This window comes from Dreissena polymorpha, chromosome 1 (assembly GCF_020536995.1).
Source record: "Dreissena polymorpha isolate Duluth1 chromosome 1, UMN_Dpol_1.0, whole genome shotgun sequence".
Classification (NCBI taxonomy): domain Eukaryota; kingdom Metazoa; phylum Mollusca; class Bivalvia; order Myida; family Dreissenidae; genus Dreissena; species Dreissena polymorpha.
Genome location: NC_068355.1, coordinates 123935058 through 123962523, shown reverse-complemented (window position 1 = coordinate 123962523; position 27466 = coordinate 123935058). Strand labels below are relative to the sequence as shown.

Below are 27466 nucleotides of genomic sequence, written 5' to 3'. Positions count from 1 at the left end.
TCAGGATCAGGATGCTGAAGTACATTAAGGTTTGTACAAGCAAAAAAATTCCTGTATGGTTTCATGAACAAATAAATCCTTAGAACTTGTGTATGTCCATGTAGAACTGGCCGATAGCAGTCGTATTTATTTCAGACACACCACATTTACCGCGAGTGTGTATATATATACAATTCATTTTATTCTTATGGTTCAATTTGCAAAACTGTCTGGTGACACACGATTGGAGATATTGTGCTATCTGTAAAATGAACCAAGAGCTTGAGGTTATGAGCTCAAAACGGCTCATTTTGACGTACATGAATCGGGACATAATCACGACATTATTGTGTCCTCGAATTTTTGTTGGTGGTGTTGTTTTGTTATTGCGGTGTTATCCTATGTTTGTGTGCGTTTACTATAAGTTTTAACTGATTTATTTAAAAACCAGTACATTCTTAAGACAATGATGTAAAGCTGGCAGTTAATAGGGAAACATGCGCGTATCAACGGCTAAATGCGATATCATACATTTATACTTACGCTATATTAAAAGAAATATATGCATATTTTAAGTAAGAATTTAACAAATAAAAGCTCTGTAAACGATTTCATTTCGAGCGCGGGAAACAAGCATTGACTTGTAGTAAGCCATTTTTATTGAAATTTACATGAAGTAAATGAAAATATTCTCATTGAAGTGATAACTTTGCATTTGTGTGCTCCAGTCAAATTGGACCAATATCTTTAAACGTGTGTATATTACTCGTAAAGATGTGTGAAATAATTAAACTGTCCCTATGTACGCGTGAAGGGAATCTTAATATAATCTTTTTTATAAAATAATATTGACTCGAAAGTTCGAAGACAGATCATACAGCAATTATCTACCCAGCGAGTACAACTTTTGTTTATATGTATTTTACTTGAATCGACTTTGTAACGCATGCAAACCGATTGTCTCGCTATATGTAACACAAACACATGGAGACCAGTTGTTATGGAAAGGTATTAAGTAAAAATTACATCCTTCTCTATGACTGTGTTTTGGTGGTACTTTCAATTTTCTATGTAGACAACTTTTCATGCTTGATGACACTTACATCTTGCCTCATGACGAATGTCTTTTTACATTCTGCTTAATGGTATCATTCATGCGTACAGATGCAACATTCTTATTCCTAAATTGCATGCTGGGTATGACTATGTTGGTTTAATGCGATGGCAAGATGTAAGTTTCATCCTAGCACAAATCATCATACACTATGCAATGATGTCAAGTGACAGTCGTGCCGAAATGCTACGGACGTACACGGACACGTACACGGCTTATAACGGAATTTTTTTGTTATTGCAGAAGCTGCGCCTCTTTAGACATATCTAGTTGGTCATAATTGTAAAACATTAATTGTAAAAAAGATTATCTACTTTAGTAGGGAAACATTTCAGCACTATCGTCTGGATATGTATTTTATAACTTACTGTGTCATGTGTATTATTTTACTTTTAGATTTAACCTATAGTTATTTCTTTCAATCTGCTATGATATTTTAATAGTAGAATACTATTGTTTTTTTTCAACGATGGTTACACTAGTTGTAATAGACACAAGTACTTGTAACATGCAGGTTTCACTTTACCAAATAGATTATATAGACATTAAAGGGTAAATATGTGTTTATATACATTGTTAAAAAAGCCTGGTAAACAGACTAGAGAAATCTGAAAGTTACACGCACAGGTATGTTGCAATTGGGATTGGGCTTCTTTATAAATATGAGGTCGATATAATATACATCAGAAAATTACGTCTACTGTATTATTTGGACAAATGATGGACCACACTTACGATACATGACCTCCGTTATGTCCTGAATAAAAAACATACTAACTGCAACTTTCCAATATCAAAACCATGCACGGCAGTAAATTTATTGCGTGTCCAGTAGGCTGACTGGTCTTAATGGCAAAACTAAACGTATTTATTTTAATAAAGATTATAAAACAAACGGAACTAATTCAGTTTATTCAGTATAGTAGTCAAAATGGTTCTGATGTTTCCTCTTTTTTCCCTCTTTTTTTCTTTCAACGTACGGAAAATAATATTGCGTCACCTGCTGTCATAATTTGGTAACTTGCATTCGGCTTAGTTGCATTCTGCTTTCTGTCGGTTGCTAACTGCCGTTGTTAGTATCAGTAACGTTTGGTGATCGTGGCGCTTGTGGAAAATCGCACGACAATGTATTATACCTGTAATGTAGGTAAAAACTGAATATGCGACGGGTCATGTAAATATAGAATACTATGTTAGTGCCATTGTGTACTTTTGACGATTAAAGAACCGTTTACCCTCCAAGGATAATCGAGCCGTGTACGACTTTCTGAGACGAGTCGGATAAATTCGAGTACACGATTATACTTACATAGTATTCTATTCATCCTTCAATATTTATATAAAAATCCATTGTGAGCGAATTAAAATATTAGCGTAATTGTTTCATGCAATAGACAAAGCAGATTAAATAAACTAAAAAGAACATTACGCCTCGATTAAAATTTAATAAAATTCCAAATGTTAAACAACCACAGAAGATTTTGTTTAAACTTAAATTCTTGTGTCACCTAATAAAAAGACCAAAAATAAAAATGACAGCCATTGTCAACTTCCAAAATTTTTACCCTACGTCAAGCTTGATGTAATATGTGTCCCCGCCATAATTGTTAATATAAGTCTATAAACCACTCTCCTATTGACACACAACTCTGAACTGCATTTGACCTTTAACAGAGTAAAATAAAAAGTCCGTATGTACATGAAGTAGCAGTGTAAGTTAATCAAACACCTCGAGTTTCCTTCTATACTATTATTAAGCTGTAAGATAAATTTTGGTTAAGTTTTGGGTTATGACAAATGTAATATTGATACACCCCAGATGTGACAGTAACACTTACCTTTTCTCATAGACTGTGAAGTTGTTCGTACTGGTGACATTATGTGACTATATAAATCAATTGGCATATTTTCTCAAGTGAATGTATATAATCTAAACATAACCAGAACTTTCATCTAGTTGTTAGCCATTCATGTTATAGAATTTTGTTTCTTAGTAGTACATTTCAATATTTGACAATTTCTGCCAGCTTACATGTACCTATTTACCTATTTACTTTAAGTGGCACCTTGTAATTTTGGTAGCCATTTGTTTTATTGAATTTTGGGAAATTCCCTTTCCTGAATGTCACTTTGACAGTTTGAGAGTTCAACTTTGTTGTCGCAAGAAGATGTATCACATCAAAGTAATTCCATGTCTAATTCTTTGTAATTTTCATTGTTTTTCTAAATAAGGCGCCAATATGTCTTATTGTTATGACGTTTTGTAAACGACGTCATGAAACGTTCGAATTTCTGGGTCATTATTTTTGGTCAGTCACGTGACTGACCAGTTTTGGTCACTGGTGCCCAGAATTCTGGTCATGAATGACCAGAATCATGGTCACTGCCCAGAATCTTGGTCACTGACCAATTTTGGTCATCAGTATTGAACAATAAGTTAAAACAGGGAGTTGAGTTTTAGTCAAGATCTAGTATAGACGTAATTTTTGTTAAGAATCATTCATTTTTCGAAGTAAATACCTTTTAGTCGTTATCACATGCTTTATAGTAATAATCCAGTAAATTGAAGATTGTTTACATTAAGTAACACTGATTTTGGAAGCATTTTAACACTTTTATTGTATTATTTACACATAAATACTGCAAGAACGCATAACTGACTGATTGTGCGTCACTCGCCATTAACTTTGTAAATACTACCCTAGTGTAATTACCGGGAAGCTGGCGGTTAGGAATCACTTACATTGTGTTGCTGTCTAACGGGTGGTTTATTGCGAGTATTGTCTTCGCACGAAGTTTATTGCGATTATTGTCTTTGCACAAAGTTTATTGCGATTATTGTCTTCGCATGAATAAATTATTGTTTAAACGTTTACTATGGACTTGTGTCATATTTCAAAACGGATGGAACAAGCGTAACACTATATTAACAGCTATTTGAAAGCTATAAGTAATCAAGTCATTAATACGGTATACCTCAAAGCAGAGGTACGTAACATTTTTGGTGGCAGCGGTGGGATTGAAGTTTTAAACTCAATTCAGCGATATGAATCCGACGCTTATCTACGTTTAAAGTGAAAATTGTTACTTTTTATTACGCTACCATTTGACATATACAATAGTCACTTTTTTCGGGTCAAACATCGGACTGTTGTTACGCGCGTTCACACGAATGTAGGCATATGTTTTAAATAAACGTACTAGTAATTTCAAAAAAACAAAGTGCAAACAGTGGGTTGAAAGTGTTATTGTATACAATAATTTATTACGATCGTATAAGTCAAATATGAGTGATCCGAGGGCGGTAGACTGTTAGGTAACCTTCCGTGACGGAAGTGGTTCGTCGGCTCGTGGCGATGAAGACACACCTGAGTCGGACGCGGAGGTCGCGTACGGAAGCCAAAATGTACTTGACGACGGGGTACGAGCGCTACACGATCAAATGTCGAATATGGCTTCCTTTTTGCGTGATGTCGTTGTGGAGTTAAAGCAGCTGAAGGAAGCAGGGCGGGGTACTACATCTTCGACTGCTAACAACGCGAACAACAACACATTTGTTGCGACGGTACACAGGCGTGTGGGTGATCTAGATGATGATCTACGTAGTGCGGGTGATAGCCGGGTTGATTCTAGAGTTGGCAACAGAGTGCCCGACGTGAGGGAGTCGCAGCCGGAACCGCAAGCGCCGCGGTTTCTTAACAACGGCTTTGTGATTGACCGTAATTACGAACGACAAACTGACAATGGACAGCCGCATGCGCAACCTGGGGTTTCAAATACCAGACGCGAAATGCCCGTGGCAGATACGAGTACCAAGCTCCTGCCTACATGGATGGTCAACGTCAAAATCAGCAGCGAAGACTTCCACCTGTAAAGATGGCATCATTTAGTGGTAAAGAGGACTGGGTGACTTGGATATCGCAGTTTGAAGCGATCGCAAAAAGGAACAATTGGAGCCAAGACGAAATGCTGGACCAGTTGCTACCCAGACTCGAAGGTTTGGCAGCCCAGTTTGCATTCTCGCAACTCTCCCCAAACTTGCTAAATGACTATCAATTTTTAGTGGAAGAACTAGACAGCCGTTTCCGTGTCATCGAAACGCCGCGCTCTTTGCTTCAAAATTCAGCAGAAGGTCGCAACGTCATGGCGAGACTCTCGAAGAGTATGCAGCGGAGTTGAAGCAACTCTATGACAAGGCTCATGGCTGGAGAGATCGGCGTACTAGGGACGAAGATCTTGTACGAAGATTCCTAGATGGACTAAACGACATCGATGACGTCAAATTCGAGGTGGAGTTTAACAAACCGCGGAATATAGATGAGGCGGTTTATTTCGCCGTGAACCTGATAGAAATCCGGGGTTCAAACAGAGCTGAAAGGCGAAACCGTTATAATGCCAGGAGAACTGAACACGACGATTATGATAGTACCGTTGCAGGCGAGGAAGAAAAGGCTTTCGCAATTAAGGGGGCAGATGCAAAGACAACTCCTTCGCGAGTAAAAAACGAAGATGACAGCAAGAGCGAAGCATCTACAATAAAAGAGCTATTGACGAGGATCGAAAAACTAGAGGCAGAGCGAAACACACCTCAACAGAGAAACTTCAAGAAAGATGTGACTTGCTTTAGATGCCAACAGAAGGGACACTATGCAAGGGAATGCCCAAATCAAGAGCAAAAGAACGGTTTTAACAGAACAGCTGATGAAAAACAGAAGCCTTTAAACGGGAAAGGACCAGCCCTTGCGGCCAAAGGGAGGTCCATGTAAATGATCTAGTATTGGAGGGCCAAAAGGAAACCACAACAGCGACAGAGCCAGTGAGCAGTTGTAACGACAGGGACTATGGGAATGGCCTGTACATTGAGGGTACAGTGGAAGATACCCATGTCGTTTTTACTACTGACACTGGTGCCTCGAAAACTATTGTGTCTTCGAGGATCTTCAATCGGCTTAGAGAGAGTGAGAAGCCAAAGTTAACTGGTGCCATAGGTTTCCGGGGAGCTGGGGGTATGCCCATTAAGGTAATGGGTCGAGGAGCCTTCAGAATGCAGCTTGGGCCAGTCAAGAGGCTTCAAGAAGCTATAGTAGCCGACATAGAAGGTGACGTGCTGTTGGGCTATGACGTGTTGGGGAACGCTGAGAGTCCAGCTGATATCATTTTGAGTCGCAGTATAATTTCTTTAGATGGCAAAGATATACCTTGTATACAGAAAAGGCTGAGGCAAATGCGAAAGGTAACTATTGCAGACGATTTGCTAGTTCCAGGGAACTCAGAAGCTGTTATAAAAGTGTATGTGGAAAGAGAAAGGGCTGATGACGGAGGGAAGCCTGACTTTATCATTGAAGCCACTGATATGTTCCAAGAGCGGTATGGTCTAGTTTTGGCTGCAACATTAGTTAACATCAACTCAGCGCCTACTTGCAAGGTGAGGCTTATGAATCCGTTCCCTGAAGAAGCAATGCTGAAGCAGGATGCCGAAATAGCACGTGCAGAACGCATTGATAGGGTGGTAAGTGTCGTCGTTGATAAAGAGAGCGAAGATGTGGCGAATAACATTAGTATAAGACGAATTGCTGTAAGACCGAATCAAAAATTGCCTGGTAATGTAGAAGCACTTGCCCAAACAGGTTTAAAAAAACTACCAGCTCATCTTAAAGATCTTCACGAGCGCTCTACAGAAGGTAAAACGGAACACGAGAAAGCCGTTGTTGCAGGTTTGCTTCACAAATACAGCGATTCATTTTCTAAAGATGACTGGGATATAGGTCTAACCCATTTAACAGAGCATTGCATCAATACCGGAGATGCCGCTCCAGTGAAACAAAGGCCTCGTCGGGTACCGTTAGCTTATGTCGACGAAGAAAGGAACGCAATTGAAGATCTGATGAAGAAAGGGGTGATCCAGAAGAGCAGTTCGCCTCGGGCTAGTCCGATAGTGCTAGTGCGAAAGAAATCAGGCGCGGTTAGGCCGTGCGTCGACTACCGGCGCGTCAATGCTTTGGTTAAGCCAGACGGGTTTCCGCTTCCGCGAGTACTGGACTGCTTGGATGCCGTGGCTGGGTCCAAGTATTTTAGTAGCTTTGATTTGACGTCCGGCTACTTCCAGATACCTTTGAAAAAGGAAGATGTACCGAAAAGCGCTTTCTTGTGTAAGTTCGGACAGTTTGAAATGACACGGATGGCATTTGGTCTTAACAATGCTGCTAGCACTTTTCAGCGTACCATGGAATTAGCACTTCAAGGTCTCCAGTGGCAGACGTGTCTCGTCTACATTGACGATATTATTGTGTTTGGTGAAAATTTCGTTGACCACATTGTCCGCGTTGATGAGGTGCTGGCGCGTATTCAAGACGCAGGTCTAAAGTTCAAGCCTGAGAAGTGCCGCATACTGCAAACAGAAGTTGTCTTCCTTGGACATATAATGTCAAAAGAGGGGATCAAACCGGACAAGAGTAATGTTGAAAAGATAATTAATTGGCCTATTCCACAAACTGCAAAACAAGTAAAGCAATTCGTGGCTACAGGCTCTTACTACAGAAGGTTTGTAAGGGACTTTGCTAAAATAGCCAGACCAATGATTGACCTGACAAAAAAAGAGGCACCTTTTCTTTGGACTGAACAATGTCAGAAATCCTTTGAAGCCATTAAGAAGGCATTGGTTAACCCTGAAGTGATGGGTTATCCATTGAACGGTGGTGGTATTTTCTATTTGGATGTCGAAGCGTCTGGGTGCGGAATAGGTGGCGTCCTGGCAAGGGAGCAGCAAGGTCGCGAAAAGGTGATCAGTTACGCGAGCAGGTCCCTTAACAAAGCTGAGCGTAACTATTGTGTGACAGAGCGAGAGCTACTCGCAGTGGTCTATTTCACGCAATACTTCAGGCAGTACCTTCTGGGAAGACGTTTCATCGTCAGAAGCGACCATCAAGCCCTTACTTGGCTTTTCTCTTTGAAAGAGCCTAACGGCAAAATCGCCCGATGGATCAAAATCCTGTCACCGTTTGATTTTCAGATTGAGTATCGCGCAGAAAAGCTTCAACCGCATTGTGATGCCCTGTCGCGCTGTAACACGCCAAGGGTTTGTACATGTCACGAGGTCGATATGAGTTAACCCCTAAAATGCGCACCATGCAGCCGATGTAAGCATAAGGCAGAAATTATGGAATTTCAGCCGCATGGTACTTTAGTAGAAAGTAGAGAGCCATCAGAGGTCCATCAAAATGATGCTTATGTAGAGCAATCTTTAAATGTTGACACCAATATCGATGAAGCTGCTGGGAATAGTAAGCAGGTTGAAGGTGTAAAGGTGGCCAGCATAAGCGATAACGTACGAGTGACTAAAGAACAGAATAACAACCTTTCGTGGGCATGTGAAATGTCTCCTACCGAAGTGGCGAATCTTCAAGCTGTTGATATCAATATCAAGCCAATCTATGAAGGACTGATGTCCGCTTCCAAACCACCATGGGCTGATGTGGAAGAGCTGAGCCCGGAAACCAGACATTACTGGTTGATTTGGGATCACCTCAAGATCATAGATGGTGTACTATGTAGGACAAAACTAAAGAAGGATGGTACAGGTGAAGCAACCCAGATAATACTTCCAGCTAACATTAGATCTAGAGCGTTGAAGGCTGTACATGACACTATTATGGCGGGTCATCTGGGTGTTAAGAAAACCAAAGCCAATTTGACACGAAGCTATTACTGGTTCCGCATGAAGGAAGATGTCAGACTGTACATCCAACGATGTGATACTTGTGAAGCTGACAAGAAGCCGAACAAGAAACCGAGAGCTCCTTTGGGCCATTTGAAATCAGGCGGGCCATGGGAAAGAGTGGCGCTAGACTTTACGGGACCACTCCCAGTAACAAGGGAACAAAATAGATATATTTTGGTACTGACCGACCACTTTACTAAGTACACAGAGGTTTTGGCTGTTCCAAATCAAACGGCGGAAGAATGCGCGCAGAGATTGATGAATGATGTAATAGCCAGGTGGGGTGCTGCATTGTCACTTCACTCGGACCAGGGGGCGGCATTTGAGAGCAGAGTATTTCAGGAGCTATGTAGAACTCTAGAAATAAAGAAGACTAGGTCGAGTGCAAGAAATCCTAAAGGTAATGGGCAAGTGGAACGGAACAACCGCACTCTTCTTAAGATGATCAAGGCATTTTCAAAAGGGGAACAAAGCGACTGGGATCAACACCTGGGATGTTTGGCAGGCGCCTATCGTGCAACCCCACATGAGGCAACAAGGTTATCCCCAAACATGATGACTCTGGGGCGTGAAGTTCGACTTCCCGCTGATATGATGCTCCCAGACTTGAACCCAAACAGCTCTGAGCAAGAAGACACTTGCACGTATGTCTTAAACCTTAGAGAAACTATGAGAAGAGCGCATGAGGTGGCTCGGAAACATTTAGCAAGCGAAGCTAAACGAAGTGAGGAATTCTATGATAAGAAAATGGTGTTTCATAATTATGAGCTTGGTGATTATGTGTGGTGCCTCCATGAAACTAGACGTGTAGGTGTTAGTTCAAAACTGGAAAGGGCATTTGATGGTCCCTTTTTAATAACTGAAAAACGGTCGCCTATAAATTTTGTGATCCAGCTTAACAAAAACGGACAAACGTTGGTTGTCCATCACGATAAGCTGAAACCCTATAAGGGAATAAACCCTCCGTTATGGGCATCCAAATTGCGTAAAAGGCTGTTGAACAGGCGTGCGTAAATGTGTGTCCGAAACTAACTATTAAACCGCACAAAATACTGTTGAAAATTATTGTATTAATCGTCTTAATAATAATAGTAATAATAAGAATAGTAGAAAATAAGCGAACAAAAAACATTAAATTTAATGAAGAATACTAAAGGAACTTAACTAATCGCGTACCGATATTCGAAGATGTGAGCACAGAGTCAGTCACTGCGATCGATTTGTCTCCGTACTCTAAAGAGTTGTTGGTTTGTGTATTTTCAGACAATGAACCGTGTCGGCAACTTTAAGCGTAGAGCGTATCGCTGTAAGTACTGCACTTAAGTTGATCGCAGGAGCCGCAAAGAGGGCCATATTTTAAAGGAACACGTTCCCATGGACAGGGCGCCGTTTTTTCTGCACCCTGTGTTGTTTTAGGTGCCAGGACCAGCAAGCCTTTCTGAAACACTTAACTCAATATACTAGGCATGTGACTGAGGAGAAGAGGTCAGGGAAACCTGACTATACCAAAGTTTTGCGAAGGGCAAAAGACCCATATCATGTTACTGAGGGGGATATGGTAGCATTATCGCCTGAAGAGAGTGCGCAATGGTGTGACAGAAACAGGTTCCAGATGGAGGACATGGAGGAAGATGACAACGAAACGGTATTTACAGAAGACGGGTCAATGGTGCCTCTGTGGTTGGTTAAGCCGATTCCAGTGTCAACAAAATCCCACCATCAGGAATTGCCCCCCTTTGAGAGGTCTGGCCAGATCTACACGGCAGCAAAGGCTTGCGGCATTGCTGTAACTCCTCGATTGTCAGCGTCACTGGACACACCTGCCAGCCAGATCTTCACGGCAGCAAAGTCTTGCGGCATTGCTGTAACTTCCCAATTGTCGGCGCCACTGGACACGTCTGCCGGCCAGATCTACACGGCAGCAAAGGCATGCGGCATCGCTGCAACTCCCCAATTGTCAGCGCCCCTGAACACATCTGCCATCCCGGATTCATGGTTTGCAGTGAATTATGAACAGGGGGTAGCTGAAGGGCCAGCACCGTGTCTGCAAACTACTTTGACTGCGCAGTCAACTATCGCCCAAATGATGTCATCAGAAGTAGCAGCAGAAAACTCCTTCCAGCCATTGTGTCCATCAGCTGGTTTTGGATCACTAACGAGGTACGTTGCATCGCTGTCCACACCTGTGCTGGATGAGAGAGAAAGTCCATTTCTGGATTTCCTAGGGGACTCAAGACCGATGACCCCTGTCGCTCTGAAAAGGCCACTACCAGTGCCATTCGCAGAATCTTCAGGCAGCCGGCATAAGGTCCAGCGAACTGAGGCATCAACCCAGTGAAGTCCCAGTCCCACTTGCCAGTGTAACGCGGAGAACGTTTTGAGGTCCTTATCAAGCGCAATGGACGAGCAGCTGAAAGTTAGTCTGTCCACACAGAGGTCCGTGGCAAAACTTGTGGAGGTTAGTCTGTCCACACAGAGGTCCATGGCAACGCTGGTGGAGGAGGTCTCAAAAATCTCGAAGCAGCTTGGCGGCATCCAAGAAACATTGACGAAAGAGAGACGGTCAAAGTCAAGCGAGAAATACCAATCATACAAAGACGCTGGGCACTGACATTAACTTTTGAGTAATAAGTGCATTTTCAATTAAACATGTTATGTTATTTACTGTTAAATATTTATTAAAGTTAAATGTGTGATTAAAAAGATCATACAGACAGTGAACACTGAACAGTAACTGTTATTTAAATGATCTGCCATACACTATGATCAGTTCGTACAGTAAACAGTTATACACAAAGTTATAAGTTTAATACTTTGATCTGTTATTGTTGTTTATTTTTTTAATGCAATGAAGTACGCTGATAAGCAATTATTGGTATGTATGTGGTGTATTATGATAAGTAAAAGGCAGCAGGAGCTTTGCCTAATTAAGAGGGGGGTAATGATACACCCCAGGTGTGACAGTAACACTTACCTTTTCTCATGGACTGTGAAGTTGTTCGTACTGGTGACATTATGTGACTATATAAATCAATTGGCATATTTTCTCAAGTGAATGTATATAATCTAAACATCACCAGAACTTTCATCTAGGTGTTAGCCATCCATGTTATAGAATTTTGTTTCTTAGTAGTACATTTCAATATTTGACAATTTCTGCCAGCTTACATGTACCTATTTACCTATTTACTTTAAGTGGCACCTTGTAATTTTGGTAGCCATTTGTTTTATTGAATTCTGGGAAATTCCCTTTCCTGAATGTCACTTTGACAGTTTGAGAGTTCAACTTTGTTGTCGCAAGAAGATGTATCACATCAAAGTAATTCCATGTCTAATTCTTTGTAATTTTCATTGTTTTTCTAAATAAGGCGCCAATATGTCTTATTGTTATGACGTTTTGTAAACGACGTCATGAAACGTTCGAATTTCTGGGTCATTATTTTTGGTCAGTCACGTGACTGACCAGTTTTGGTCACTGGTGCCCAGAATTCTGGTCATTAATGACCAGAATCTTGGTCACTGCCCAGAATCTTGGTCACTGACTAATTTTGGTCATCAGTATTGAACAATAAGTAAAAACAGGGAGTTGAGTTTTAGTCAAGATCTAGGATAGACGTAATTTTTGTTACGAGTCATTCATTTTTCGAAGTAAATACCTTTTAGTCGTTATCACATGTTTTATAGTAATAATCCAGTAAATTGAAGATTGTTTACATTAAGTAACACTGATTTTGGAAGCATTTTAACACTTTTATTGTATTATTTACACATAAATACTGCAAGAACGCAGAACTGACTGATTGTGCGTCACTCGCCATTAACTTTGTAAATACTACCCTAGTGTAATTACCGGGAAGCTGGCGGTTAGGAATCACTTACATTGTGTTGCTGTCTAACGGGTGGTTTATTGCGATTATTGTCTTCGCACGAAGTTTATTGCGATTATTGTCTTCGCACAAAGTTTATTGCGATTATTGTATTCGCATGATTAAATTATTGTTTAAACGTTTACTATGGACTTGTGTCATATTTCAAAACGGATGGAACAAGCGTAACACTATATTAACAGCTATTTGAAAGCTATAAGTAATCAAGTCATTAATACGGTATACCTCAAAGCAGAGGTACGTAACAATATCATCTTAGAGTATAGTCAATTGATCAACTTTCTTTATAAAAGTCTCAGTAGCTACTAAGAGTATCTTTTGTGGGGCATTGGTGGTCATGGTACAAGAAGTTTCGGGAGCAAGTGTAGAAAAGTAAAACATGTTAATGCCAGTGGTATATTGCGTTTTCGTTTTGGGCAATTTTTTGTATCAATCAAACGTGAATTAATATAAATGTACACTTTATTCATAGGTATCTAATCAGTGCGTAACGTGTGTAAGACAATGACTATTGTATTTCGGTTCTTAAAGTCGAGCATAATAAATATTGAATTAAAAGAAAGCTTCTTTGTGTTGAAAGGTATTATTTTGCCTACCATACATTTATATCAACATAACACATATGCATATTTTAAGTAAGAATTTAACAAATAAAAGCTCTGTAAACGATTTCATTCCGAGCGCGGGAAACAAGCATTTACTTGTAGTAAGCCATTTTTATTGAAATTTACATGAAGTAAATGAAAATATTCTCATTGAAGTGATAACTTTGCATTTGTGTGCTCCAGTCAAATTGGACCAATATCTTTAAACGTGTGTATATTACTCGTAAAGATGTGTGAAATAATTAAACTGTCCCTAAGTACGCGTGAAGGGAATCTTAATATAATCTTTCTTATAAAATAATATTGACTCGAAAGTTCGAAGACAGATCATACAGCAATTATCTACCCAGCGAGTACAACTTTTGTTTATATGTATTTTACTTGAATCGACTTTGTAACGCATGCAAACCGATTGTCTCGCTATATGTAACACAAACACATGGAGACCAGTTGTTATGGAAAGGTATTTAGGTAAAAATTACATCCTTCTCTATGACTGTGTTTTGGTGGTACTTTCAATTTTCTATGTAGACAACTTTTCATGCTTGATGACACTTACATCTTGCCTCATGACGAATGTCTTTTTACATTCTGCTTAATGGTATCATTCATGCGTACAGATGCAACATTCTTATTCCTAAATTGCATGCTGGGTATGACTATGTTGGTTTAATGCGATGGCAAGATGTAAGTTTCATCCTAGCACAAATCATCATACACTATGCAATGATGTCAAGTGACAGTCGTGCCGAAATGCTACGGACGTACACGGACACGTACACGGCTTATAACGGAATTTTTTTGTTTTTGCAGAAGTTGCGCCTCTTTAGACATATCTAGTTGGTCATAATTGTAAAACATTAATTGTAAAAAAGATTATCTACTTTAGTAGGGAAACATTTCAGCACTATCGTCTGGATATGTATTTTATAACTTACTGTGTCATGTGTATTATTTTACTTTTAGATTTAACCTATAGTTATTTCTTTCAATCTGCATGTATCTTCATATCTACGTGTATTTAAAAATAGTTTTCATTGTTGAAGGCAGAGGGATATTGTTTTGGCGTTGTCCATCCGTCCGCCGTTCGTCCCTCTGTCCGTGCTTGTCGGGGTCTGTTTCTCTGTAACTTGCCTGGGGTAGAATGAAACTTAAACATAAACGTGTATTATCGAACGTTAGCCGCCGAAGGAACGCGCGGCCAGCCTGCCGGACCCCGTCTCACCAACCAATTGGGAAGCTGCGTTATGCGAGATACGGCCGATTCTCTGCAATCGCTGCACGAGCTATCTCGTACGTTCGACTAGTCGACGCCCAGCTTCGGCTGAAAGACCACGCCGAGCTGGCAGGACACGTCAAGGCTCTCCGTATCGAAGCACGGAAGCCGCGTCCGTCTGAGCGTCTCGGGACCGACTAGTTCTAGTCCTGTTCGCAAGAGCTTCTTGACATTGCCAAGTGGTTCCTCAGGCTGGTCGCCCCCGCTGGGAGGGCCCTGGCCTGGCTCGCGCTGTACAAGCGCCCGATGTGCTTGCTCTCGAACACCGGCCCACGACGATCAGCTACTGCCCGGGAGACAAGACACGTCGCGAGAGAAAACAAAAGTTCTCTCATGTTTATGGAATTGCTTTCATGTCCATCGGTACGTCCTTAACGGGGTTTTAATCACTCATAAGGACTGTCGCTCTTACGGATACACGGAAATCGCAGCCACCGATAGATTATCGGCCGAGCGCAGGCCTTTGGAAGCCATCGCTTAGACAAGGCCCTCCGGCCGCTTACGCTGGCTCGGCCCGCCGTGTTCGGAAGGGCGTCCGCGGTCTCAGGCAGAGACACGCTGTCCCATGGGTTCCGAGCGAGACGGCCCGGCGATCAGTACTCGCGAGCTCGGTAGCCCGACTAGGTCCGCGAGACCACCCCTTCACCCACACTCCGCGAGAATCAGACCAGCGTTCAGGCCTCGCGAGCTGGTAACCCGGCCCGCGCAACAAGGCCCGCGAGACCAACCATAAAGGACCAGTTTATATTACATTTTTAATTTATTTGTTTCAAATTGAGTCAACATTATGTTCTATGATATTTTAATAGTAGAATACTATTGTTTTTTTCAACGATGGTTACACTAGTTGTAATAGACACAAGTACTTGTAACATGCAGGTTTCACTTTACCAAATAGATTATATAGACATAAAAGGGTAAATATGTGTTTATATACATTGTTAAAATAGCCTGGTAAACAGACTAGAGAAATCTGAAAGTTACACGCACAGGTATGTTGCAATTGGGATTGGGCTTCTTTATAAATATGAGGTCGATATAATATTCATCAGAAAATTACGTCTACTGTATTATTTGGACAAATGATGGACCACACTTACGATACATGACCTCCGTTATGTCCTGAATAAAAAACATACTAACTGCAACTTACCAATATCAAAACCATGCACGGCAGTAAATTTATTGCGTGTCCAGTAGGCTGACTGGTCTTAATGGCAAAACTAAACGTATTTATTTTAATAAAGATTATAAAACAAACGGAACTAATTCAGCAACCAATGCGAAAGACGCAAAAATCTTGTCGGACACGAGGTCCGATAACTTTTAAAATTTGTCGGACCTCGCCAGATTTTATCGGACCTCGTTTTTCGTCCGTGCCGAGACAAGTATGTTTCGCCGTTTTATTAAAAGTTGTTAAATTTTAAATGCCGCTCACTTTCCAGCCATATCATGATATCAGTAAGAAAGTGATTAGCGTTTATTTTGTATTAATATTAGTTTCATATCTCGACTTGACTCGCTACGAATTTTATTCGCGGGAGCTGTAATTTTGTGATCCAGCTAAGAAATTCCGTAGCAAGTAAAGTCGATATATAGAGCGAATATTAGTACGAATTAAACGCTAATCACTTTCTTGCTGATATGGCTGAGAAGTGAGCGGCATACACAAATTACAACTTCTACTTCTTCATCAAATCTTGACACGGGACAGGCAACGGTCGTGTGGTTCCCCGCTTTCTATTTACGATCATCACAATGCTCGAAACCAGTAAAATTTAATTCAACCATGATGTCATTGATGCGTCGCCTACGTCACGAAACAATGTGCAATATTTAACTGGTTCTAAGAATCGCGCTTGGAGTTTGTTACGTCACCAGCAAAGACAGCCAGTTCGACTGGTTGGAAAATTGATTTTAAAGTTAAATAATCTATCGAAGTAAAATAAACATGAATTAGACCTTTTTTTAATATTCCTAGTTTCGTGTTCATTTTTAATCAAAGTTTTACATATTGTTTTTTTTTTTTTTCTTGTCGGACACGAGGTCCGACAATTTGGGAAATATTATCGGACCTCGTCGAATTTTATCGGATTTGTCCGAGGTCCGATGTCTTTCGCATTGGTTGAATTCAGTTTATTCAGTATAGTAGTCAAAATGGTTCGGATGTTTCCTCTTTTTTCCCTCTGTTTTTCTTTCAACGTACGGAAAATAAAATTGCGTCACCTGCTGTCATAATTTGGTAACTTGCATTCGGCTTAGTTGCATTCTGCTTTCTGTCGGTTGCTAACTGCCGTTGTTAGTATCAGTAACGTTTGGTGATCGTGGCGCTTGTGGAAAATCGCACGACAATGTATTATACCTGTAATGAAGGTAAAAACTGAATATGCGACGGGTCATGTAAATATAGAATACTGTGTTAGTGTCATTGTGTACTTTTGACGATTAAAGAACGGTTTACACTCCAAGGATAATCGAGCCGTGTACGACTTTCTGAGACGAGTCGGATAAATTCGAGTACACGATTATACTTACAAAGTATTCTATTCATCCTTCAATATTTATATAAAAATCCATTGTGAGCGAATCAAAATATTAGCGTAATTGTTTCATGCAATAGACAAAGCAGATTAAATAAACTAAAAAGAACATTACGCCTCGATTAAAATTTAATAAAATTCCAAATGTTAAACACCCACAGAAGATTTTGTTTAAACTTAAATTCTTGTGTCACCTAATCAAAAGACCAAAAATAAAAATGACAGCCATTGTCAACTTCCAAAATTTTTACCGTACGTCAAGCTTGATGTAATATGTGACCCCGCCATAATTGTTAATATAAGTCTATAAACCACTCTTCTATTGACACACAACTCTGAACTGCATTTGACCTTTAACAGAGTAAAATAAAAAGTCCTTATGTACATGAAGTAGCAGTGTAAGTTAATCAAACACCTCGAGTTTCTTTCTATACTATTATTAAGCTGTAAGATAAATTTTGGTTAAGTTTTGGGTTATGACAAATGTAATATCATCTTAGAGTATAGTCAATTGATCAACTTTCTTTATAAAAGTCTCAGTAGCTACTAAGAGTATCTTTTGTGGGGCATTGGTGGTCATGGTACAAGAAGTTTCGGGAGCAAGTGTAAAAAAAGTAAAACATGTTAATGCCAGTGGTATATTGCGTTTTCGTTTTGGGCAATTTTTTGTATCAATTAAACGTGAATTAATATAAATGTACACTTTATTGATAGGTATCTAATCAGTGCGTAACGTGTGTAAGACAATGACTATTGTATTTCGGTTCTTAAAGTCGAGCATAATAAATATTAAATTAAAAGAAAGCTTCTTTGTGTTGAAAGGTATTATTTTGCCTACCATACATTTATATCAACATAACACAGATTTAAGAAAAACCAAACTACCTGTGTTCCTTTTTTTTTGGTAAATATAACAAAATATTATGCAATTTAAAATATGTGAATGGCATCATACAAGATTATTTGATGCAAGAAAAAGCTAAACTAAAAACTAATTTTGGTTAATTGTTAAGGTTTCACATTTATCAGGCATAAATACAATTCTATAAAGTAGTAAACATTTCTTCTGTCATCAGGTCTCCTAAAGTGAACACGTTTTCTTTAAAACGCTATCTATTTTATTAATTATCTTTAAAATGGGCCACTTTCGAGCAGGTGGTCGACGACGATACTCATAAAGATAGGAAAATATTATCAAAGCGATGTATGACTACAGCAAACATCATTTAACTATGATACATAACAATTTCCTAGTATTCAGTTGATATACTCTATATATGTTAAGTGTAATTAAAGAACCATATAACATAACTTTAACAATCTGAATAGTGAATAATTTTTACAAAAGTTCTATGATAAATAACCGTCAAAATTATTAAAGCGAGTTTATACGAGCTTACTCACAAAAATGCAAATCATATGAAAGGTAGCTCGAAAATAACGAAAATTAAAGTTCAAAAGAATTTGAACCAAACAATCAACAAATTGTAAGTTTTACACATTTTAAAAAATGCGAAAATTCATTCCTCTACAAAAGACATTACCTTTTTGGGGAAATCCACATAAGTCTGTGCGATTGGCTCATAAGCGACATAATTATTGGTATCGGCGAAAATTTGGTCATTCTGAATTAATTAAAGTAAACCTCCTGCATTTTCATGTATTGGTGTAGGTTTTAAGCATGTATGAACTTCTGGTAATATCGCCGTATTTCATTTATTTTTGTTACCCCGAACGGTCTCCGAGTTTGTACGTCAAACTACGATAATTTGGTCAAAAGCAAATCTTACTGGTTCTAATACGCAGTCGTGCATTTAAAAAGCCTCTGTGGTGTTAAGCATCCGTTCTTACATCGAAAGGTGCAGGGTTCAATTTACGCAGCAAACAAAGTTTTTTTTTGCTTTCATAATTATGTTTTACTTTTCAAAATATATAATTATTGTTAATAAATACATAAGATGGCATACAAAACAAAAATAAACAAAGTTTGAACAAGTCAACTTATTTCTTACTTGCCGATTCTAAAAACGTACTCAAGATGCCTTGATGAAACTTACTATAATTATAAAGGAAAAAGTGAAGGTTTGAAAGACCGTTTTTCACGAGAGTTCAAAGGTGAGGTCACTGTTACCAGAACAAAAGTACAAAACATTACATGGTTATTCAGAAAGTTCGTATGATATCATTATGAATCGTGGTATGCACATTATGTTAAAGCTTTGATAGAAGAGTATGTTGGTATAGTAGAGTAGGTAAAGGAGCAGAAGCACAACGTTTTATCTTTGCATGACATGTATTTACTCATACTAATGAATTATGTTATAGAAACATGATTTATTAACATAATTGAAACACATGCAATTTAAAATGCACGATAATCAGGGACGACACTTTCCGCTGAAACTAGATTTTTGGTAAAAAGGGACTTCCTTTAACGAAAAACACCATTAAAGCGGAAAGTGTCGTCCCTGACTAGCATGTGCGAACTGCACAGGCTAATCTGGGACGACACCTTACGCACATGTATTATGCCCAGTTTTCTCAGAACACGACTCATGTGCTCCTCAAAGATGGAACTCCCTCAATATATTGTATTGATATTATGTTCGTTAAATCTTTTGATTGCATGTAAGAGCGCAGGTTTTTCTATTTTTTTATTTGTTGAGTTTGTATTTTATCAAGGCAAACGTTCTGTACGATTTCTGCAACCATCTGTCCGATTGTATGGGATTGTATTGATGGCATAAATATATATTCATACGATTACGATATTTATTGGATGTACATGTATTAATATTTATTAAAAAAATATTTCTGTAGTTAATACTCAAGAGCGATGCGAGTACTGGGCTTCTATCGGAAAATGTGTCAAACATACCAAAAGGTTGCTAGCTACCTGCATGATGGTTTGTGGTTTGTGCCATTTTACAACAAAAGGTAAGCTAATTACCTGCTTGATAATGATTTATTAATTATATATGTATGAGTGGTGTTCTGAGAAAACTGGGCATATATATATGTATATTGTGATCCAGCAGTATTGCATATGTTGCACGTGCAGCTCATGTTGCATGTGCACGTGCTCCAATGCATACTACGTAAAGGTTTGTTTTTATTGCCCATACACACTCTTTAGTTCGATTTTTATTTCGATAAAAACATGTTTCATCAAACAGTGGAAACATATTTCAAAATTTCCAATTGAACGTGCATGGCAATTGTTCCGCTAACCAATTACACATTGAATGTTTCAATGCATGATTACAGGAAATTATTTCAAACAAATGATTAATACAGAAGTGTTGCGTTGAAGTGCGATTGAGTGTAGATCGGTGTGTTTTCAGACTCAAAAAAAGTAAGACAGAGTATTATATTGATTCATGCACAAGCGAAGGACAAACGCTCATTGTGTTAATGCATTATACTGTCAGATTAGAAGGCTTAAGTGACTTTGGCGCTGTCCCCAGTAATTCTTTGATGGCACGATAATAAGCAATTGTTCAACGTTGTATACACTTGGTCTTAAAGTATCTATAACAATAACAATTTGATTGCATGCAAGCAACATGTTATAGGGCGCATATGATAAGTATAATGTTGTTTTGCTTAAGGCACGTTCGTATTTTTATGTTTTAACAGATACCTGTGCGACATCTTGCCCACCGGCTACTCATCTACCTCAACTCGTTCAGCCTATATCCGAGTCGACAAGTCAACAGAAAGGTGAAAACCCCAGCGCAGGTAAGAAAAAGAAATGGAAACCAGTACCGCTCGAGGATTAAGGGTTTAACATGTCGCTTTTCCCGAGGCCTTGTCGACCCGAGATGATAGACCCGGAAGAGGAACACCGGATATTGCGCGCCATCGAGCGAGACCTGGGCGCTATGGAGGAAACTCTCGAGAAATGCAGGAATCTCGATGTGCAGGATTTCCCAGTGTCCGATGAAAATGCTTCCAAATGTGCCAAAGTGTTACGGCGAGATAGGGACAGAAAGGTTAGAAAGGCCGCTAGACAAGTGAAGGACAAGCATTGTTATACTCTAAAAAATAACAAAGGTAGAACGAAATTATATATTCATCATAGACTATTTAAATTAATAAACCTTGAAGAAAAGCGACTTTATCTACATCTTCCTTCTCAAAATAAAAATTACTCGATAGTAAATAAGAATGCTAATTCCACCACAGACTCAAAATCGCGATTGAAAACGTTTTACTTATCATTGCACCGCCGCCCCGCCCCTGTACAAAACCTACGCCACGCCCTTGTTGAAACGAACGCCTCTCAGGACCTGGCCACAGACCTGATCAGCAGCTTAATTAACATTCAGCACCGGGAACTGACCCCCGAGGACTATGAGATCTTACTTCGCCTGGATGATACAGTGGCGCCCAGGACTATCAACAAGTCGTTGCTCAGCTGCTTTCAAACGGACAGTCAGTGCGGAAACTGCCGGCGATATCTGCGCAGTTTGCATGGGCCCTTACGTCGTTGGAGAGAACCGAAAGTTCCTTCCGTGCCGTCATGTGTTCCACTGTAAATGTATCGATATGTGGCTGGAAAACTCGTCCAGAATCTGTCCGATAGACGGCTTACCAGTGGGTGCGTGACTCTGTGCTCAACTGTGTAGATTTAGATATTTATTTGTGTTTATTCTTGTGGGAGTGAGTCCCTTTCAATATAATAATATAATAAATTGTTACAATTATATCGGATACGTGGTTCTGTCTTATTAAGTATGCTTTGTTGTCCATGTACATATATAAAATATCGTAACGTAACACACCGCACCATACCAAACCATCCCTTACGTGTCACACCGCGGTGCTGTAGTATACTGCATTACACATCACCGAACTGCCCTGCAGTGCACTGTTCACTGTACTTATAAGTGTACTTTGACATTTTGTACTGTTCCTTGTACTATGTTGCGATATGTAACGGGACGTGTCAGATATATTTTAGTAATAAACATACACGTATGTCATGAAACCCGTATCTAATGTAGATGCAGCATCTAATTGTAATGATTAAACAAACAGTAAAATATACCCCATATATACAGTCTTACGAGCTTAAGATCGGACAAAAGCGTTGAGTTCTTATTAAATGTATTTGAAACTTTGATATGAAAATGTTATCGTGATCTTCGGTCTATCGACCTGGTTCCATGTCAGTATCTTGTTATTGCTGCAAAGTTATTAAAAAATTGTTTCATCCTGGACGAAGAAACCACTCTGAAAATGTGTTGACCTTTCACTAAACAAAGTCAGTGCCTGTGCCAAGTTTCTGAAAATCTATCCATACAGCCGACCACTAGACACACTAAGGTTTTTAAACGCGCATAAGGCAACATAGTAGAACTAGTATAAGTAGTAGACTAGAACTAGTACTCAGAGGAGGAGGAGGAAGAGGGAGCTAGTCAGCTCAGTTGGTAAAGCGCCGGGCTACATATCTGAGCAACAAATTCGATCATCGACCGCGCCGCATCGTTTATAAGGGGGGGTTGTTATGAAATGCGTTGTAAGACCATTCTCCCCATTTCTCTGATTAAGTAAGGGCAGTTGTCAGTTGTTGGCCCAAGTATATGCAGCAAAAGAGTGAGCTGGTAAATTGACAGCCGTGATTTGACTGAAATACTGTTTAAAAAAACGGCTGTTGTCTCTTATCGTGTAAAATTCTATACCTATAGTTGATTAACGAGTACATGAAACGTTGTCTCTAATCGTTGTCTATTCTATACCGATAGTTGATGTACGAGTACATGAAACTTTGTCTCTAATCGTTGTCTATGCTATACATATAGTTGATTAACGAGTACATGAAACTTTGTCGCTAACCGTTGTCTATTCTTTACCTATAGTTGATTAACGAGTACATGAAACGTTGTCTCTAATCGTTGTCTATTCTATACCGATAGTTGATGTACGAGTACATGAAACTTTGTCTCTAATCGTTGTCTATCCTATACCGATAGTTGATGTACGAGTACATGAAACTTTGTGTCTGATCGTTGTCTATTCTATACCGATAGTTGATTAACGAGTACATGAAACGTTGTCTCTGATCGTTGTCTATTCTTTACCGATAGTTGATGTACAAGTACATGAAACTTGGTCTCTAATCTTTGTCTATCCTAAACCGAAAGTTGATGTACGAGTACATACAACTTTGTCTCTAATCGTTGTCTATTCTATACCGATAGTTGATTAACGAGTACATGCAACTTTGTCTCTAATCGTTGTCTATTCTATACCAATAGTTGATTAACGAGTACATGGAACTTTGTCTCTAATCGTTGTCTATCCTATACCGATAGTTGATTAACAGGTACTTGAAACTTTGTCTCTAATCGTGGTCTATTCTTTATCGATAGTTGATTAACAAGTACATGAAACTTTGTCTCTAATCGTTGTCTATTCTATACCGATAGTTGATTAACGAGTACATGAAACTTTGTCTCTAATCGTTGTCTATTCTATACCGATAGTTGATTGACGAGTACATGAAACTTTGTCTCTAATCGTTGTCTATTCTATACCGATAGTTGATTAACGAGTAAATTGAAACTTTGTCTCTAATCGTGTAATATTCTAAACCGATAGTTGAATAACGAGTACATGCAACTTGTCTCTAATCGTTGTCTATTCTTTGCCGATAGTTGATTAACGAGTACATGAAACTTTGTCTCTAATCGTTGTCTATTCTATACCGATAGATGATTAACGAGTACATGAAACTTTGTCTCTAATCGTTGTCTATTCTATACCGATAGTTGATTAACGAGTACTTGAAACGTTGTCTCTAATCGTGTAATATTCTATACCGATAGTTGATTAACGAGTACATGAAACTGTGTCTCTAATCGTTGTCTATTCTATACCGATAGTTGATAAGCGAGTACATAAAACTTTGTCTCTAATCTTGTAATATTCTATACCGATAGTTGATGAACGAGTACATGAAACTTTGTCTCTAATCGTGTAATATTCTATACCGATAGTTGCTTTACGAGTACATGAAACTGTGTCTCTAATCGTTGTCTATTCTATACCAATAGTTGATAAACGAGTACATACAACTTTGTCTCTAATCTTGTAATATTCTATACCGATAGTTGATGAACGAGTACATGAAACTTTATCTCTAATCGTTGTCTATTCTATACCGATAGTTGATGAACGAGTACATGAAACTTCTTCTCTAATCGATGTCTATTCAATACCGATAGTTGATTAACGGGTACATGAAACTTTGTCTCTAATCGTTGTCTATTCTATACCGATAGTTGATTAACGAGTACATGAAACTTTGTCTCTAATCGTGTAATATTCTATACCGATAGTTGATGAACGAGAACATGAAACTTTGTCTCTAATCGTTGTCTATTCTAAACCGATAGTTGATGAACGAGTACATGAAACTTTGTCTCTAATCGTTGTCTTTTCTATACCGATAGTTGATTAACGAGTACATGAAACTTTGTCTCTAATCGTGTAATATTCTATACCGATAGTTGATGAACGAGAACATGAAACTTTGTCTCCAATCGTTGTCTATTCTAAACCGATAGTTGATGAACGATTGGAGATTGGAACAATTGGAGACAACAGCATAACATGTGATGAAACAGTAAAACTTCTTGGTATTGATATTGATTATAAACTTAATTTCGAAGATCATATTGGAAATATTTGTAAAAAAGCGGGAATGCAAATAAATATCCTTAAAATAATAGGTAAACATCTAAATAAGCTAAATAAATTGACAGTTTTCATACTTTTATATTATCCAATTTCAATTTTTGCCCAATGGCCTGGCATTTCTGTTATGAAAACAATACAAAGAAAATGGAAAGACTGCAAGAAAGGGCACTTAGATTTGTTTACAATGATTTTTCTTCATCTTACCATTATTTGCTTCAAAAAGTTAAAATTCCGTCTCTTTATATTAGAAGAATGCGTACTATGGCTATTGAAACCGACAAAATTCTTAACGGACTTGCGCCTGTAGTACTAACTAACTTAGTGGTAAAAATAAATTCGTCAATAAATTTTAGATATTCAAATATTTTACAGATTACAGTAAAAATACTAGAGTAAAGACTTCAACCTATGGTAACCAGTCTTTCAGGTATGCTGCCCCTGTGCTGTGGAATTCCCTCCCAGAAGAATTTAGAGCCAACATAAATTATTATCAATTCAAAAATCTTATTCAGTCTTGGAATGGAAGTGTCTGTAAATGTTCTTCTTGTTCCTGGGACAGGGCCACAGCACAGGTACAGCATACTGCAAAATAAGTAGTTTCTAGTTTCTGTGCCCTTCTTTTTCATGCTTATTGTTCTTATTTTGTGCTTATTTTGTGCTTTTTGCGCTCTTTTTGTGCTTTTTGTAATGCATGTTCAACATTACCCTGTTGAGTTCTATTGTCTATAAATATTCTGTACTGCTTGTTGTTTGTGCTGAAATGCTTAGGCCTATTTGTGTACCCGTCTATGTGTATACATGTATGCATTAATGTTGTATGTTTAGAGCCAGTTGCATGACACCAGTGACAGTCAAGTGAACATTATTCACTTTTCATTACTATTTGTTATTTGTTACGTAATCTGTTTACATAAATTCTAATACGACCCAAAGCTTGCTTTGCTTGTCAGTCTTTATGTGCTTGATGCCAGTCCATGAACATTTTACCATGAACATTTTTCACTATTATTTTGTTTAGCATGAAATCTGCTTTTACCTTAAATCTATAACTACCATCGGTCTGCTGTGATTGTCAGTTTTTATATGAGCTTAATTGTACTTGCTGTGCTTGTCAGTTTTATATGTGCTTATATGTACTTGCTGTGCTTGTCAGTTTGTATATGCTTATGTGTACTTGTCAGTTTTTTGTGTGCTTATATGTACTTGCTATGCTTGTCAGTTTTATATGGGCTTATATGTACTTGCTGTGCTTGTCAGTTTTATATGTGCTTATATGTACTTGCTGTGCTTGTCAGTTTGTATATGCTTATGTGTACTTGTCAGTTTTTTATGTGCTTATGTGTACTTGCTGTGCTTGTCAGTTTTTATATTTGCTTATGTGTACTTGCAACCTTTTATTTGTGAGGAAGCTGCTGACCAGTTCAATTCGAATCTGTTTCGATTTGATACCTCGTCTTTACCCACTTTCTTAGCTCATTTTGTGTTTAGTTTCTTCTTAGTCTTTGAACTCACAATTTTTTTACGGCAGTTTTTTTTTAATTATTTTTCATTTTTTAGATCTACTTACAGATCAAGATCAACGGCCTCCTGCACAATATTTCTTTAAATAGTATGAAAACTATTTGAATTTAATACTGTGATTTCATTAAGTTATTAGCATGCATATCATATATATTAACTAAATTTTGCTATATTTTATTTCCATATTGTAGCTGTTTTATACTTGTTACATTTATACACATGTTTATATAGTCGGTTCAAAAGCCTTAATGGCTTATGTTGTCTATTTATGTCTTACCGACTCAAAATAAATCTTATCTTAACTTGACTGTATCATTTGAATTGGTAAGAACTTTTCAAAACAGCGAAGACTTGTTGGAAACATATTTAATTAAATCATATAAAAGTTTGAAAATCTGTGAACATATTTGAATGTTAGGTCAATTTAAAGAATTTTCTTGAAATGAAAGTAGAATGAAAATGATAAAATTAATAAGTTATGCATTGACCAGTATTTTGATTTTCATTGGCTCATCAAAATGGTTTGACTGCATTGCCAAAGGCAAACGATTTAGTCTCCCTCTATTGCATCTAACAATAACCAACGGAAACAATATACGCTAATATTTAAACAACAAGTGCTGTGTGGTGCACAAACAGCTTTCTAGTATTGCTTGAAAACGAGCCACAAACCTCGAATTCATTCAACCTCGTATTGATACAGAGACGGAAGTTGGTAGCGTTTTGACGAAAAGCGCGCATGCGCATTCTATATACTGTAGGTCATATACAACTATAATTAATATTATTGCATCATGATGGATTTCACAATTGTTTTTATGTTCGTAAAAATTTATCTATTCAATCGTAGACATTAATAACAATTAAAATTATTCTAGAATCGGTCGATTTTGGTACAAACAATATTGTTACCTCCCCCCCCACCCCCAATAATTTGGTGCACTTTAAGCGTCTGAGGTATCTGTTATTAAAAAAAATATACTGTCCGATTACCGCATATGATTATTAGACCTTAAGTCGTGGGTTTAGTCCCGCAGCTGTGCACTTTTGTCACTTATTCACTTCAATTGTGCCATGAGTGTCACATGTCGGCCTAAAAGTATAATGGGTAAACGGGCGT

General features: G+C 38.4%; 1 protein-coding gene across 2 annotated transcripts in view; it reads right to left on the bottom strand.

Annotated features, from left to right (window-relative positions):
• The window catches only part of LOC127848383 (calcium-responsive transcription factor-like), a 211335-nt gene extending 184260 nt beyond the window's left edge, over window positions 1–27075 (bottom strand). For both annotated transcript variants that reach the window (XM_052380820.1, XM_052380871.1), the window contains exon 1: window positions 27019–27075. The gene's annotated coding sequence lies outside the window, so the exon portion shown is untranslated. The remainder of the gene's footprint in view (window positions 1–27018) is intronic.
• Window positions 27076–27466: the final 391 nt, after the last annotated feature.